The sequence below is a fragment of the Oncorhynchus clarkii genome, chromosome 24, assembly GCF_045791955.1.
Source record: "Oncorhynchus clarkii lewisi isolate Uvic-CL-2024 chromosome 24, UVic_Ocla_1.0, whole genome shotgun sequence".
Classification (NCBI taxonomy): Eukaryota; Metazoa; Chordata; class Actinopteri; order Salmoniformes; family Salmonidae; genus Oncorhynchus; species Oncorhynchus clarkii.
Window position 1 is genome coordinate 45647503 of NC_092170.1, and position 14889 is coordinate 45662391.

A 14889-nucleotide genomic window follows, 5' to 3' on the forward strand; every position below is an offset into this window, starting at 1 on the left:
GTGTCATCATTCCTCATAAGCCGACATTCATGATGCTTGCTGTTAACAGGTTTCTGTCATCATTCCTCATAAGCTGACCTTCATGATGCTTGCTGTTAACAGGTTTCTGTCATCATTCCTCATAAGCTGACCTTCATGATGCTTGCTGTTAACAGGTTTCTGTCGTCATTCCTCACATGCAGACCAACACGACGGTTGCTGCCTATCTGATTAAAGAGATGAAGTCCAGACAGGTTAGGTCTACTATAGGACATGTTCTGAATGGACAGGGAGATTGAGTGACCTCACACACCCACCTCAAACAAAGACACCTGCACCACATCTCACTCAGACACTTAAACAAATCAAATGGATCATTTTACAAAAACGTATTAAAAACCTTAGCAAACATCCAGTCTACATTATAGGATAATGCTAAATACATGTAGCCTCTCATATACTGTACATCAAATATAGAGACAGCTGTGATGGGCATGAAGATGAAATAACAACCATTAGACAATAGAAACACATGCTACCTGCCCACAGCCTAATGATCAGCCTGCCTATAGTCTAATGATCAGCCTGCCCACAGCCTAATGATCAGCCTGCCTATAGTCTAATGATCAGCCTGCCCACAGCCTAATGATCAGCTTGCCTATAGTCTAATGATCAGCCTGCCCATAGACTAATGACCAACCTGCTCACAGCCTAATGATCAGCCTGCCTATAACCTAATGATCAGCCTGCCCATAGCCTAATGATCAGCCTACCTATAGCCTAATGATCAGCCTACCTATAGTCTAATGATCCGCCTGCCCACAGCCTAATGATCAGCCTGCCCATAGCCGAATGATCAGCCTGCCCATAGTCTAATGACCAACCCGATGAGCCTAATGATCAGCCTACCTATAGTCTAATGATCAGCATACCTATAGTCTAATGATCAGCCTGCCCATAGCCTAATGATTAGCCTGCCCACAGCCTAATGATCAGCCTACCTATAGTCTAATGATCAGCCTGCCCATAGTCTAATGACCAGCCTGCCCATAGTCTAATGACCAGCCTGCCCATAGTCTAATGATCAGCCTGCCCATAGTCTCATGATCAGCCTGCCCATAGTCTAATGATCATCCTGCCCATAGTCTAATGATCAACCTGCTCATAGTCTAATGATCAGCCTGCCAACAGCCTAATGATCAGCCTACCTATAGTCTAATGATCAGCCTGCCCATAGTCTAATGATCATCCTGCCCATAGTCTAATGATCAGCCTGTTCATAGTCTAATGTTAAGCCTGCCCACAGCCTAATGATCAGCCTACCTATAGCCTAATGATCAGCCTGCCCATAGTCTAATGATCAGCCTGCTCATAGTCTAATGAACAGCCTGCCCATAGTCTAATGATCAGCCTGCCTATAGTCTAATGATCAGTCTGCCCATAGTCTAATGATCAGCCTGTCCATAGCCTAATGATCAGCCTGCCCATAGCCTAATGACCAAGCTGATGATCAGCCTGTCTATAGCCTAATGGTCAGCCTGCCCATAGACTAATGATCAGCCTGCCCATAGTCTAATGACCAACCTGATCAGCCTAATGCTCAGCCTGTCCATAACCTAATGATCAGCCTGCCCATAGCATAATGATCAGCCTGCTTATATCCTAATGATCAGCCTGTCCATAGCCTAATGATCAGCCTGTCCATATTTAACACATTTGTTTGTTGGATTGTAAGAGTTGTACCCCTGTCTCTTTCTCTGTGATTGTCATTATCATGGAATCCATAAAGAACAAAACCCGGTCCTCAAAGATTTACATCAAAAGGTGCAAAGTTAAATTAAATATTTTTCTTGATCAAATAATATGGGAAAAAAAACACTTCTTGTGCGTTGTTATTATTAATTATATATATTAATTGACCATTCTTACAAACAACTTAATCAAAATGTACATTATTGTTTTGTACATAGGCTGGAAATCTAGTTTTGTACCTGTAGACTTTTCATCCCGAAGGAGATAAAAACAATGTACGATACAGTAATTGAGTACATCAAGTGGTTCGTGATGGTGTGATGTGATGTGGCTCAGTTGGTAGAACAAGGTGCTTGCAATGCTAGGGTTGTGTTTGATTCCCAAGGGGGACTAGTATGAAAACGTATCACTACTGTAAGTTGCTCTGGATAAGAGTGTGTGCTAAAATGGAAATGGAATGAATAGAGTAGTTCATTTTTCACAGAGAAATCAGTTGCATTTGCAAAGTATTTCAAAGAAACTAGAAAACATATATCAAGCTAGTATTTTTCAGATTAAGTATTATAAGATGCACTTTTTTGTACAGAAAAGTATCAGACTTAAGTTTCAAATGCGGGTAAAAACTAAAATATATTTAGTTCAAAGAAGTAGTGCTTTGGGCCTTTACTAGTTCTGTATTAGAGGACCTTTACTAGTCCTGTATTAACATACCTTTACTAGTCCTGTATTACTAGTCCTGTATTAACAGACTTTACTAGTCCTGTATTAGTGGACCTTTACTAGTCCTGTATTAACATACCTTTAATAGTCCTGTATTAGATGACCTTTACTAGTCCTGTATTAACAGACCTTTACTAGTCCTGTATTAACAGACCTTTACTAGTCCTGTATTAACAGACCGTTAATAGTCCTGTGTTAGATGACCTTTACTAGTCCTGTATTAACAGACCTTTACTAGTCCTGTATTAGAGGACCTTTACTAGTCCTGTATTAACAGACCTTTACTAGTCCTGTATTACTAGTCCTGTATTAACAGACCTTTACTAGTCCTGTATTAGAGGACATTTACTAGTCCTGTATTAACAGACCTTTACTAGTCCTGTATTACTAGTCCTGTATTAACAGACCTTTACTAGTCCTGTATTACTAGTCCTGTATTAACAGACCTTTACTAGTCCTGTATTAGAGGACCTTTACTAGTCCTGTATTAACAGACCTTTACTAGTCCTGTATTAGAGGACCTTTACTAGTCCTGTATTAACAGACCTTTACTAGTCCTGTATTAACAGACCTTTACTAGTTCTGTATTACTAGTCCTGTATTAACCGATCTTTACTAGTCCTGTATTAACAGACCTTTACTAGTCCTGTATTAACAGACCTTTACTAGTCCTGTATTACTAGTCCTGTATTAACAGACATTTACTAGTCCTGTATTAGAGGACATTTACTAGTCCTGTATTACTAGTCCTGTATTAACAGACCTTTACTAGTCCTGTATTAGAGGACATTTACTAGTCCTGTATTAACAGACCTTTACTAGTCCTGTATTACTAGTCCTGTATTAACCGATCTTTACTAGTCCTGTATTAACAGACCTTTACTAGTCCTGTATTAACAGACCTTTACTAGTCCTGTATTAACAGACCGTTAATAGTCCTGTATTAGATGACCTTTACTAGTCCTGTATTAACAGACCTTTACTAGTCCTGTATTAGAGGACCTTTACTAGTCCTGTATTAACAGACCTTTACTAGTCCTGTATTACTAGTCCTGTATTAACAGACCTTTACTAGTCCTGTATTAGAGGACATTTACTAGTCCTGTATTAACAGACCTTTACTAGTCCTGTATTACTAGTCCTGTATTAACAGACCTTTACTAGTCCTGTATTACTAGTCCTGTATTAACAGACCTTTACTAGTCCTGTATTAGAGGACCTTTACTAGTCCTGTATTAACAGACCTTTACTTGTCCTGTATTAACAGACCTTTACTAGTCCTGTATTAGAGGACCTTTACTAGTCCTGTATTAACAGACCTTTACTAGTCCTGTATTAACAGACCTTTACTAGTCCTGTATTACTAGTCCTGTATTAACCGATCTTTACTAGTCCTGTATTAACAGACCTTTACTAGTCCTGTATTAACAGACCTTTACTAGTCCTGTATTACTAGTCCTGTATTAACAGACCTTTACTAGTCCTGTATTAGAGGACATTTACTAGTCCTGTATTACTAGTCCTGTATTAACAGACCTTTACTAGTCCTGTATTAGAGGACATTTACTAGTCCTGTATTAACAGACCTTTACTAGTCCTGTATTACTAGTCCTGTATTAACCGATCTTTACTAGTCCTGTATTAACAGACCTTTACTAGACCTGTATTAACAGACCTTTACTAGTCCTGTATTACTAGTCCTGTATTAACAGACCTTTACTAGTCCTGTATTAGAGGACCTTTACTAGTCCTGTATTAACAGACCTTTACTTGTCCTGTATTAACAGACCTTTACTAGTCCTGTATTAGAGGACCTTTACTAGTCCTGTATTAACAGACCTTTACTAGTCCTGTATTAACAGACCTTTACTAGACCTGTATTACTAGTCCTGTATTAACAGACCTTTACTAGTCCTGTTTTAACAGACCTTTACTAGTCCTGTATTACTAGTCCTGTATAAACAGACCTTTACTAGTCCTGTATTAACAGACCTTTACTAGTCCTGTATTATTAGTCCTGTATTAACAGACCTTTACTAGTCCTGTATTAGAGGACCTTTACTAGTCCTGTATTAGAGGACCTTTACTAGTCCTGTATTAACAGACCTTTACTAGTCCTGTATTAGAGGACCTGTCCTAGTCCTGTATTAGAGGACCTTTACTAGTCCTGTATTAGAGGACTTTTCCTAGTCCTGTATTAGAGGACCTTTACTAGTCCTGTATTAACAGACCTTTACTAGTCCTGTATTAACATACCTTTACTAGTCCTGTATTACTAGTCCTGTATTAACAGACCTTTACTAGTCCTGTATTAACAGACCTTTACTAGTCCTGTATTACTAGTCCTCTATTAACAGACCTTTACTAGTCCTGTATTAACAGACCTTTACTAGTCCTGTATTACTAGTCCTGTATTAACAGACCTTTACTAGTCCTGTATTAGAGGACCTTTACTAGTCCTGTATTAACATACCTTTACTAGTCCTGTATTACTAGTCCTGTATTAACAGACCTTTACTAGTCCTGTATTAACATACCTTTACTAGTCCTGTATTAGAGGACCTTTACTAGTCTTGTATTAACAGACCTTTACTAGTCCTGTATTAGAGGACCTTTACTAGTCCTGTATTACTAGTCCTGTATTAACAGACCTTTACTAGTCCTGTATTAACAGACCTTTACTAGTCATGTATTGGAGGACTTTTACTAGTCCTGTATTAACAGACCTTTACTAGTCCTGTATTAGAGGACCTTTACTAGTCCTGTATTAACAGACCTTTACTAGTCCTGTATTAACAGACCTGTACTAGTCCTGTATTAGAGGACCTTTACTAGTCCTGTATTACTAGTCCTGTATTAGAGGACCTTTACTAGTCCTGTATTAACAGACCTTTACTAGTCCTGTTTTACTAGTCCTGTATTAACAGACCTTTACTAGTCCTGTATTACTAGTCCTGTATTAGATTACCTTTACTAGCCCTTTATTAGAGGACCTTTACTAGTCCTGTATTACTAGTCCTGTTTTAACAGACCTTTACTAGTCCTGTATTACTAGTCCTGTATTAGAGGACCTTTACTAGTCCTGTATTAGAGGACCTTTACTAGTCCTGTATTAACAGACCTTTACTAGTCCTGTATTACTAGTCCTGTATTAACAGACCTTTACTAGTCCTGAATTACTAGTCCTATATTAACAGACCTTTACTAGTCCTGTATTAGAGGACCTTTACTAGTCCTGTATTAACAGACCTTTACTAGTCCTGTATTACTAGTCCTGTATTAACATACCTTTACTAGTCCTGTATTAACAGACCTTTACTAGCCCTGTATTAACAGATCTTTACTAGTCCTGTATTAGAGGACCTTTACTAGTCCTGTATTAACAGACCTTTACTAGTCCTGTATTAACAGACCTTTACTAGTCCTGTATTACTAGTCCTGTATTAACAGACCTTTATTAGTCCTGTATTAACAGACCTGTACTAGTCCTGTATTAACAGACCTTTACTAGTCCTGTATTAACATACCTTTACTAGTCCTGTATTACTAGTCCTGTATTAACAGACCTTTACTAGTCCTGTATTAGTGGACCTTTAATAGTCCTGTATTAGAGGACCTTTACTAGTCCTGTATTACAGGACCTTTACTAGTCCTGTATTAACAGACCTTTACTAGTCCTGTATTAACAGACATTTACTAGTCCTGTATTACTAGTCCTGTATTAACAGACCTTTACTAGTCCTGTAATAACAGACCTTTACTAGTCCTGTATTAGAGGACCTTTACTAGTCCTGTATTAACAGACCTTTACTAGTCCTGTATTACTAGTCCTGTATTAACAAACCTTTACAAATCCTGTATTAACAGACCTTTACTAGTCCTGTATTAGAGGACCTTTACTAGTCCTGTATTAACAGACCTTTACTAGTCCTGTATTAGAGGACCTTTACTAGTCCTGTATTACTAGTCCTGTATTAACAGACCTTTACTAGTCCTGTATTAACAGACCTTTACTAGTCATGTATTAGAGGACCTTTACTAGTCCTGTATTAACAGACCTTTACTAGTCCTGTAATAGAGGACCTTTACTAGTCCTGTATTACTAGTCCTGTATTAACAGATCTTTACTAGTCCTGTATTACTAGTCCTGTATTAACAGACCTTTACTAGTCCTGTATTACTAGTCCTGTATTACTAGTCCTGTATTAACAGATCTTTACTAGTCCTGTATTACTAGTCCTGTATTACTAGTCCTGTATTACTAGTCCTGTATTAACAGAACTTTACTAGTCCTATATTACTAGTTATGTATTAACAGACCTTTACTAGTCCTGTATTAACATACCTTTACTAGTCCTGTATTAGAGGACCTTTACTAGTCCTGTATTAACAGACCTTTACTAGTCCTGTATTAGAGGACATTTACTAGTCCTGTATTACTAGTCCTGTATTAACAGGCCTTTACTAGTCCTGTATTAGAGGACCTTTACTAGTCCTGTATTAACAGGCCTTTACTAGTCCTGTATTACCAGACCTTTACTAGTCCTGTATTAACAGACCTTTACTAGTCCTGTATTAACAGACCTTTACTAGTCCTGTATTAACAGACCTTTACTAGTCCTGTATTAACAGACCTTTACTAGTCCTGTATTAACATACCTTTACTAGTCCTGTATTAGTGGACCTTTACTAGTCCTGTATTAACAGGACTTTACTAGTCCTGTATTAACAGACCTTAACTAGTCCTGTATTAACAGACCTTTACTAGTCCTGTACTAACATACCTTTACTAGTCCTGTATTAACAGACCTTTACTAGTCCTGTATTAACAGACCTTTACTAGTCCTGTATTAGTGGACCTTTACTAGTCCTGTATTAACAGGCCTTTACTAGTCCTGTATTAACATACCTTTACTAGTCCTGCATTAACAGGCCTTTACTAGTCCTGTATTACTAGTCCTGTATTACTAGTCCTGTATTAACAGGCCTTTACTAGTCCTGTATTGACAGGCCTTTACTAGTCCTGTATTACTAGTCCTGTATTACTAGTCCTGTATTACTAGTCCTGTATTACTAGTCCTGTATTACTAGTCCTGTATTAACAGGCCTTTACTAGTCCTGTATTAACAGGCCTTTACTAGTCCTGTATTACTTGTCCTGTATTAACAGGCCTTTACTAGTCCTGTATTAACAGACCTTTACCAGTCCTGTATTACTAGTCCTGTATTACTAGTCCTGTATTACTAGTCCTGTATTACTAGTCCTGTATTAACAGGCCTTTACAAGTCCTTTATTACTAGTCCTGTATTAACAGACCTTTACTAGTCCTCTATTAACAGACCTTTACTAGTCCTGTATTAACAGACCTTTACTAGTCCTGTATTAACAGGCCTTTACTAGTCCTGTATTAACAGACCTTTACTAGTCCTGTATTAACAGATCTTTACTAGTCCTGTATTACTAGTCCTGTATTAACAGAGTTTTACTAGTCCTGTATTAACATACCTTTACAAGTCCTGTATTAGAGGACCTTTACTAATCCTGTATTAGCAGACCTTTACTAGTCCTGTATTAACAGATCTTTACTAGACCTGTATTACTAGTCCTGTATTAACAGACCTTTATTAGTCCTGTATTAACAGACCTGTACTAGTCCTGTATTAACAGACCTTTACTAGTCCTGTATTAACATTCCTTTACTAGTCCTGTATTACTAGTCCTGTATTAACAGACCTTTACTAGTCCTGTATTAACAGAGTTTTACTAGTCCTGTATTAACATACCTTTACAAGTCCTGTATTAGAGGACCTTTACTAATCCTGTATTAGCAGACCTTTACTAGTCCTGTATTAACAGACCTTTACTAGTCCTGTATTAACAGACCTTTACTAGTCCTGTATTACTAGTCCTGTATTAACAGACCTTTATTAGTCCTGTATTAACAGAACTTTACTAGTCCTATATTACTAGTTATGTATTAACAGACCTTTACTAGTCCTGTATTAACATACCTTTACTAGTCCTGTATTAGAGGACCTTTACTAGTCCTGTATTAACAGACCTTTACTAGTCCTGTATTAGAGGACATTTACTAGTCCTGTATTACTAGTCCTGTATTAACAGGCCTTTACTAGTCCTGTATTAGAGGACCTTTACTAGTCCTGTATTAACAGGCCTTTACTAGTCCTGTATTACCAGACCTTTACTAGTCCTGTATTAACAGACCTTTACTAGTCCTGTATTAACAGACCTTTACTAGTCCTGTATTAACAGACCTTTACTAGTCCTGTATTAACAGACCTTTACTAGTCCTGTATTAACATACCTTTACTAGTCCTGTATTAGTGGACCTTTACTAGTCCTGTATTAACAGGACTTTACTAGTCCTGTATTAACAGACCTTAACTAGTCCTGTATTAACAGACCTTTACTAGTCCTGTACTAACATACCTTTACTAGTCCTGTATTAACAGACCTTTACTAGTCCTGTATTAACAGACCTTTACTAGTCCTGTATTAGTGGACCTTTACTAGTCCTGTATTAACAGGCCTTTACTAGTCCTGTATTAACATACCTTTACTAGTCCTGCATTAACAGGCCTTTACTAGTCCTGTATTACTAGTCCTGTATTACTAGTCCTGTATTAACAGGCCTTTACTAGTCCTGTATTGACAGGCCTTTACTAGTCCTGTATTACTAGTCCTGTATTACTAGTCCTGTATTACTAGTCCTGTATTACTAGTCCTGTATTACTAGTCCTGTATTAACAGGCCTTTACTAGTCCTGTATTAACAGGCCTTTACTAGTCCTGTATTACTTGTCCTGTATTAACAGGCCTTTACTAGTCCTGTATTAACAGACCTTTACCAGTCCTGTATTACTAGTCCTGTATTACTAGTCCTGTATTACTAGTCCTGTATTACTAGTCCTGTATTAACAGGCCTTTACAAGTCCTTTATTACTAGTCCTGTATTAACAGACCTTTACTAGTCCTCTATTAACAGACCTTTACTAGTCCTGTATTAACAGACCTTTACTAGTCCTGTATTAACAGGCCTTTACTAGTCCTGTATTAACAGACCTTTACTAGTCCTGTATTAACAGATCTTTACTAGTCCTGTATTACTAGTCCTGTATTAACAGAGTTTTACTAGTCCTGTATTAACATACCTTTACAAGTCCTGTATTAGAGGACCTTTACTAATCCTGTATTAGCAGACCTTTACTAGTCCTGTATTAACAGATCTTTACTAGACCTGTATTACTAGTCCTGTATTAACAGACCTTTATTAGTCCTGTATTAACAGACCTGTACTAGTCCTGTATTAACAGACCTTTACTAGTCCTGTATTAACATTCCTTTACTAGTCCTGTATTACTAGTCCTGTATTAACAGACCTTTACTAGTCCTGTATTAACAGAGTTTTACTAGTCCTGTATTAACATACCTTTACAAGTCCTGTATTAGAGGACCTTTACTAATCCTGTATTAGCAGACCTTTACTAGTCCTGTATTAACAGACCTTTACTAGTCCTGTATTAACAGACCTTTACTAGTCCTGTATTACTAGTCCTGTATTAACAGACCTTTATTAGTCCTGTATTAACAGACCTGTACTAGTCCTGTATTAACAGACCTTTACTAGTCCTGTATTAACATACCTTTACAAGTCCTGTATTACTAGTCCTGTATTAACAGACCTTTACTAGTCCTGTATTAGTGGACCTTTAATAGTCCTGTATTAGAGGACCTTTACTAGTCCTGTATTACAGGACCTTTACTAGTCCTGTATTAACAGACCTTTACTAGTCCTGTATTAACAGACATTTACTAGTCCTGTATTACTAGTCCTGTATTAACAGACCTTTACTAGTCATGTAATAACAGACCTTTACTAGTCCTGTATTACTAGTCCTGTATTAACAGACCTTTACTAGTCCTGTATTAGAGGACCTTTACTAGTCCTGTATTAACAGACCTTTACTAGTCCTGTATTACTAGTCCTGTATTAACAGACCTTTACTAGTCCTGTAATAACAGACCTTTACTAGTCCTGTATTACTAGTCCTGTATTAACAGACCTTTACTAGTCCTGTATTAGAGGACCTTTACTAGTCCTGTATTAACAGACCTTTACTAGTCCTGTATTAGAGGACCTTTACTAGTCCTGTATTAACAGACCTTTACTAGTCCTGTATTAGAGGACCTTTACTAGTCCTGTATTACTAGTCCTGTATTAACAGACCTTTACTAGTCCTGTATTAACAGACCTTTACTAGTCATGTATTAGAGGACCTTTACTAGTCCTGTATTAACATACCTTTACTAGTCCTGTATTAGAGGACCTTTACTAGTCCTGTATTACTAGTCCTGTATTAACAGATCTTTATTAGTCCTGTATTACTAGTCCAGTATTAACAGACATTTACTAGTCCTGTATTACTAGTCCTGTATTACTAGTCCTGTATTAACAGATCTTTACTAGTCCTGTATTACTAGTCCTGTATTACTAGTCCTGTATTACTAGTCCTGTATTAACAGATCTTTACTAGTCCTATATTACTAGTTATGTATTAACAGACCTTTACTAGTCCTGTATTAACATACCTTTACTAGTCCTGTATTAGAGGACCTTTACTAGTCCTGTATTAACAGACCTTTACTAGTCCTGTATTAGAGGACATTTACTAGTCCTGTATTACTAGTCCTGTATTAACAGGCCTTTACTAGTCCTGTATTAGAGGACCTTTCCTAGTCCTGTATTACTAGTCCTGTATTAACAGGCATTTACTAGTCCTGTATTAGTGGACCTTTACTAGTCCTGTATTAACAGACCTTTACTAGTCCTGTATTAACAGACCTTTACTAGTCCTGTATTAACAGACCTTTACTAGTCCTGTATTAACAGACCTTTACTAGTCCTGTATTAACAGACCTTTACTAGTCCTGTATTAACATACCTTTACTAGACCTGTATTAGTGGACCTTTACTAGTCCTGTATTAACAGGACTTTACTAGTCCTGTATTAACAGACCTTAACTAGTCCTGTATTAACAGACCTTTACTAGTCCTGTATTACTAGTCCTGTATTAACAGACCTTTATTAGTCCTGTATTAACAGACCTGTACTAGTCCTGTATTAACAGACCTTTACTAGTCCTGTATTAACATACCTTTACTAGTCCTGTATTACTAGTCCTGTATTAACAGACCTTTACTAGTCCTGTATTAGTGGACCTTTAATAGTCCTGTATTAGAGGACCTTTACTAGTCCTGTATTACAGGACCTTTACTAGTCCTGTATTAACAGACATTTACTAGTCCTGTATTACTAGTCCTGTATTAACAGACCTTTACTAGTCCTGTAATAACAGACCTTTACTAGTCCTGTATTACTAGTCCTGTATTAACAGACCTTTACTAGTCCTGTATTAGAGGACCTTTACTAGTCCTGTATTAACAGACCTTTACTAGTCCTGTATTACTAGTCCTGTATTAACAAACCTTTACTAGTCCTGTATTAACAGACCTTTACTAGTCCTGTATTAGAGGACCTTTACTAGTCCTGTATTAACAGACCTTTACTAGTCCTGTATTAGAGGACCTTTACTAGTCCTGTATTACTAGTCCTGTATTAACAGACCTTTACTAGTCCTGTATTAACAGACCTTTACTAGTCATGTATTAGAGGACCTTTACTAGTCCTGTATTAACAGACCTTTACTAGTCCTGTATTAGAGGACCTTTACTAGTCCTGTATTACTAGTCCTGTATTAACAGATCTTTATTAGTCCTGTATTACTAGTCCTGTATTAACAGACCTTTACTAGTCCTGTATTACTAGTCCTGTATTACTAGTCCTGTATTAACAGATCTTTACTAGTCCTGTATTACTAGTCCTGTATTACTAGTCCTGTATTACTAGTCCTGTATTAACAGACCTTTACTAGTCCTGTATTACTAGTCCTGTATTAACAGACCTTTATTAGTCCTGTATTAACAGACCTGTACTAGTCCTGTATTAACAGACCTTTACTAGTCCTGTATTAACATACCTTTACTAGTCCTGTATTACTAGTCCTGTATCAACAGACCTTTACTAGTCCTGTATTAGTGGACCTTTAATAGTCCTGTATTAGAGGACCTTTACTAGTCCTGTATTACAGGACCTTTACTAGTCCTGTATTACTAGTCCTGTATTAACAGACCTTTATTAGTCCTGTATTAACAGACCTGTACTAGTCCTGTATTAACATACCTTTACTAGTCCTGTATTAACAGACATTTACTAGTCCTGTATTACTAGTCCTGTATTAACAGACCTTTACTAGTCCTGTAATAACAGACCTTTACTAGTCCTGTATTACTAGTCCTGTATTAACAGACCTTTACTAGTCCTGTATTAGAGGACCTTTACTAGTCCTGTATTAACAGACCTTTACTAGTCCTGTATTACTAGTCCTGTATTAACAAACCTTTACTAGTCCTGTATTAACAGACCTTTACTAGTCCTGTATTAGAGGACCTTTACTAGTCCTGTATTAACAGACCTTTACTAGTCCTGTATTAGAGGACCTTTACTAGTCCTGTATTACTAGTCCTGTATTAACAGACCTTTACTAGTCCTGTATTAACAGACCTTTACTAGTCATGTATTAGAGGACCTTTACTAGTCCTGTATTAACAGACCTTTACTAGTCCTGTATTAGAGGACCTTTACTAGTCCTGTATTACTAGTCCTGTATTAACAGATCTTTATTAGTCCTGTATTACTAGTCCTGTATTAACAGACCTTTACTAGTCCTGTATTACTAGTCCTGTATTACTAGTCCTGTATTAACAGATCTTTACTAGTCCTGTATTACTAGTCCTGTATTACTAGTCCTGTATTACTAGTCCTGTATTAACAGATCTTTACTAGTCCTATATTACTAGTTATGTATTAACAGACCTTTACTAGTCCTGTATTAACATACCTTTACTAGTCCTGTATTAGAGGACCTTTACTAGTCCTGTATTAACAGACCTTTACTAGTCCTGTATTAGAGGACATTTACTAGTCCTGTATTACTAGTCCTGTATTAACAGGCCTTTACTAGTCCTGTATTAGAGGACCTTTCCTAGTCCTGTATTACTAGTCCTGTATTAACAGGCATTTACTAGTCCTGTATTAGTGGACCTTTACTAGTCCTGTATTAACAGGCCTTTACTAGTCCTGTATTAACAGACCTTTACTAGTCCTGTATTAACAGACCTTTACTAGTCCTGTATTAACAGACCTTTACTAGTCCTGTATTAACAGACCTTTACTAGTCCTGTATTAACATACCTTTACTAGTCCTGTATTAACATACCTTTACTAGTCCTGTATTAGTGGACCTTTACTAGTCCTGTATTAACAGGACTTTACTAGTCCTGTATTAACAGACCTTAACTAGTCCTGTATTAACAGACCTTTACTAGTCCTGTACTAACATACCTTTACTAGTCCTGTATTAACAGACCTTTACTAGTCCTGTATTAACAGACCTTTACTAGTCCTTTATTAGTGGACCTTTACTAGTCCTGTATTAACAGGCCTTTACTAGTCCTGTATTAACATACCTTTACTAGTCCTGCATTAACAGGCCTTTACTAGTCCTGTATTACTAGCCCTGTATTACTAGTCCTGTATTAACAGGCCTTTACTAGTCCTGTATTAACAGGCCTTTACTAGTCCTGTATTACTAGTCCTGTATTACTAGTCCTGTATTACTAGTCCTGTATTACTAGTCCTGTATTAACAGGCCTTTACTAGTCCTGTATTAACAGGCCTTAACTAGTCCTGTATTAACATACATTTACTAGTCCTGTATTAGTGGACCTTTACTAGTCCTGTATTAACAGGACTTTACTAGTCCTGTATTAACAGACCTTAACTAGTCCTGTATTAACAGACATTTACTAGTCCTGTACTAACATACCTTTACTAGTCCTGTATTAACAGACCTTTACTAGTCCTGTATTAACAGACCTTTACTAGTCCTGTATTAGTGGACCTTTACTAGTCCTGTATTAACAGGCCTTTACTAGTCCTGTATTAACATACCTTTACTAGTCCTGCATTAACAGGCCTTTACTAGTCCTGTATTACTAGTCCTGTATTACTAGTCCTGTATTAACAGGCCTTTACAAGTCCTGTATTAACAGGCCTTTACTAGTCCTGTATTACTAGTCCTGTATTACTAGTCCTGTATAACTAGTCCTGTATTACTAGTCCTGTATTAACAGGCCTTTACTAGTCCTGTATTAACAGGCCTTTACTAGTCCTGTATTACTAGTCCTGTATTAACAGGCCTTTACTAGTCCTGTATTAACAGACCTTTACCAGTCCTGTATTACTAGTCCTGTATTACTAGTCCTGTATTACTAGTCCTGTATTACTAGTCCTGTATT